Source organism: Marmota flaviventris, chromosome 7 (genome assembly GCF_047511675.1).
Source record: "Marmota flaviventris isolate mMarFla1 chromosome 7, mMarFla1.hap1, whole genome shotgun sequence".
NCBI classification, from domain to species: Eukaryota; Metazoa; Chordata; class Mammalia; order Rodentia; family Sciuridae; genus Marmota; species Marmota flaviventris.
Window position 1 is genome coordinate 44,653,827 of NC_092504.1, and position 4,392 is coordinate 44,658,218.

Consider the following 4,392-nt stretch of genomic DNA (forward strand, 5'->3'; position numbering starts at 1 on the left):
ACTCCTTGGTTTATACCTAAAGAACTTAAAATCAGCATGGTATAGTGATGCAGCCACATCAATGTTTATAGCAGCTCAATTCACAATAGTTAAACTATGGGACCAACTTACATGCCCTTCAAAAGATGAATGGATAAAATATGGCATTTATACATGATGGAATATTACTTAGCTGTAAAGAAGAATGGAATTATGGCATTTGCCAGTAAGTGGATGGAACTAAAGAATATCATGCTAAGTGAAATAAGCAATCCCAGAAAACCAAAGGCCAAATGTTCTTTCTTATATGTGGATGCTAACCCATAACAAGGGAGGATACGGAGGTGAAGTATAGAAGTTCATGAGATTAGACAAAGGGGAATGAAGGGAAGAGAGGGGGATAGGAAAGATAATAAAATGAACCAGACCTAACTTTCCTATGTTCACATATGAATACATGTCCAGTGTAACTCCACATCATGTACGACCACAAGAATGGGATCATAATTGGAATGGGTTGCACTCCTTTGATGTATAATATGTCAAAATACAACCTACTGTCATGTATATTTAAAAACAACAAACAAAACAAAACAAAACACAAAAGAAAACTTTGCTGTGCAGGCCGTTCTTGTTCAACAGTCTCCTTGCTGGTGCTGTGGGAACATCTCTGTTATATTGAAAGACTGATCAACTGAGCTACTTTCATGTTCTGTGTGCACATCTCATTCTACAAACTCAAGCTTTCAACAAATATAATTCTTTCATTTTCTATAACTCAAACTACATTTCCAACTTTAGCCTCACAGAAAACTTAATGTTGGTCCTTCCTGAAGACTGAACCACACACATAGTCAGGAAATTTCAGGACCTCCAAGGAATTAAGAAGGAAACATACAGGTAACAGAAAAGGAGCAATGACTCTATGGTAATTGCCCCGTTAGGTGTTTCCAAGTCACTCTAGAGCAGCAAAAATCTTGTGCAAACTGCCTGTAAGTATAGTAGAACTGGAGACACTGCTCAATCATTTCTCAGTGTGTCTTACCAACTCCCTGAGGAAACAGCCCTTAAATTCAGACTCTACAAATGCCTCATATTCTCTCCTTCTCTTTCTGTGTTTGAGTGTGTGTCTCTCATCTTCCTTTGCCTTCCAGTTTCTTATATTAACACTTTCTATGCCAAAGAAATGTTAGTCCCTTGCAGAACAATAAAATAAATAAATAGATAGATAGAGAAAACAAATCCAAGCCAATAAGAAAACAACATAGGACCTAAAATCCACCATGAATAAGACCTCAAAATATTCTTCCTGATATATATATATATATATATATATATATATATATATATATCTCAACTAAATATAATTTTATCTTTTATTTTATTTTTTGTCACCTTCACTTATCAAATAAATAGGTAACTGAAATGGAATGACTGTAAACTTTCTTTTTTTCCATTCATTTTGTTTCCCTTGTTAGTAAGTTTCCCCCCATTTGTTTATAAATGGGTTTCAATATCTCTTTTATATTCTTTAGAAATTTTCTTAAATCTCAAAATCTCTCTGTGATAGGTAGCAGAGGGATTAATTTAGATAACAAAATAAATCTCTGAGTCAGTGCCTTCTACTCTGGTTTTGTCATTTAAGTTGACTGCAGTTTTTAGCTTGAGTTATATAGTTTTGGTGTAGAGTTGCATCCCAAACAAACAAACAGAAACAAACTGCTTCATTCCCAATTCTGTTGGGAGAAAATCTTTGCCAGCTACTCTTCTGACAGAGAGTTAATATCTAGAATATATAAAGAACTAAAAAAAACTCAATACACACACAGACACACACACTCACACACACACACACCCAAAAAACCCACCAAGAATAAAAAAAAAAAACAAATAATCAACTAAATAAATGGGTCAAAGTACTAAACAGACATTCCCACAAGAAGCAAAAATGTCCAACAATTATATGAAAAACATTGTACATGTTTAGCCATCAGGGAAATGCAAATCAAAACTTACCAGAGGTTCCATCTTATTCTACTTAGAATACCAATCATCAGGAATACAATTAACAATGATTCTGGTGAGGTGCTGAAAAAGGAAAACTTATAGACTGTTGGTGGGAATATAAATTGGTATAGCCATATGTAAATCAGTATGGCAATTCCTCAACAAACATAAATGGAGCTACCATATGACCCAGTTATACCACTTCTGCATATTAATCTAAAATAATCAAAGACAATGTACTTTAGATATATATGCATTGCCATGTTTACAGTATCACAATTAACAAAGGTCAAGTTATAGAATCAGCTCAAGTGTCTGTTAACAGATGAAAGGATTAAAATATGTATACACACACACACACACACACACACAATGGAGTTTCATCCAGCCATAAAGAAGAAGGATATAATGTCATTTGCAGAAAAGTGGATGGAACTGGAGAACAATGTGTTAAGCGAAATAAGCCAGGCTCAGAAATACAAATGCATGTTTCCTCTCATTTGTTGAAGCCAGAGGGTGGAAAAACGGGGATCCTAGGAAAGTAGAAGCGTAATTGTTAGGGTAGAGGAAGAGAGTCAGGGGCAGGGAGAAGAGGAATGCAAGGGCAGATACTACAGAGTGTAATTGATCAAATAATGTTCTATGCATATATGAGTATGTCACAATAGGCCCATTGATTAAGTATAATTAATATGCACCCACTGGAAAAAGAAAAAAATTTCTGCTCTGTAATTCAGCTGCATTCAATGTACATTTTGCTATTTAGTTGATTGTGTTAGAAATTTTGTAAGAAACTCAGTAGAGCTGGCATCATATTTCCAGTTCTCTCTTAGTGATTATTTTAGCATCCTTTTAATTTTATATTTCAGTCATTGCCTGACTGGTCTTGCTTGTTACTGGACCTGGGACACTCAGATCATGCTTGCTTGCACCACTGTAATAACCATCTAAATTAGTCTTCTATCTCTGGTCTTACCTTACTCCAGTCATTCATCTATAGGGAAACCAGAGGTTTGTGTCTAAAATGCAAATCTGAGCATGTTACCCACTTGCTTAAATGTCTTAATGCCTTACTAGAATCTATTTCAGTGAACTACCATATGATACCTACTTCAATGATTCTGGAATACTTTCAAAAGTTCAGAATACTGTCCCTTACTTCACAAATACTGGTTGAGAATTTATAGTAGGACTGGACATTTTCCAGTGGGGTTTGAAAATTTGCATTTGCATTTGAGCAAGAACACTGGGAAATTCTTATGCCTGACAAAAATCAGAATTACTAAGGACAGTAAAAATATAAAAGCCATTAAATATGATTGCCTTGCTTATCCTTCTACTATTATTATGGATTCTCTGCTCAAGCCATGCTTGATTACATGTATTTTCCTTTTTCTTTTAAACCTTCTTGCTTTTTCACATGCTATTTCTTCAATTTTGAATGCCCATTCTTATCTTTTTAACTGGCTAATTCCTACCTATTCCATAAGAGGTAGGAGGAACAATTCTTCATCTGTGAAGTCTTCCCTGAGCCTCCTGCCTCCTATGGAGAGCCATTTTCACTCCTCCAGCTGCTCCCATCACACTTAGTAAATACATCATCACAGCCCAAAAGGGTTCAAGTTAAAACTAGTGGGCAGCTATGAGTATGGTGGCCAAAGACAAGGCATGAACTAGCATGCTTGACTCTGACTGTGAGGGTGGTAATAGTATTTTCTCAGTTTTATATATTATTGCTCACTATAATGGCCTAAGTATAGAAGGTATTTGGTAATTTTTTTTTGAAATGATACATTTAAAAATGCATAGGTAGGGCTGGGATTGTGGCTCAGTGGTAGAACTCTTGCCCAGCACATGTGGGGCACTGGGTTTGATCCTCAGCACCACATAAAAAGTAAATAAATAAATTAAAGGTATAAAAATGCATATATAATGGGAAATACGATAGACTTTTTGTGTTGCATAGGGTTTTACAACTGAAAAGCTGTAAGAATTGTCGCTAAATGCATTCCATTCCAAAGATAACCTCCAACAATTGGTGCTTTATTTCTCCTCCCAGAACTTACTAAGTGCCATGGGAATCAGCCTTCCTTTCACCACTTATCCTCCAACTTCACTTTCTGCCAAAAATATCAAAAGAATGTAGAGAGGCAAGAGATAAAGTGTGTCATCAGTCACTGGCCTCATGGGAAGTGACCTGTGAGTGATGGAGACCATCCCACCATGAGGGTGAAAGGTTTGGGCATTCTTCTGCCAAATCAGGTGATGAGGATGCATTAGTGAAATTACTCACATACCTGCACTGCAATAAGAGAGACTGGTTCACATTCCCTCAGTTTTGAAAAGCACTCATACAATGGATATTTGCCTCTCTTTTTATCTTTCTGAGCAGAGAGAAAGAGAATT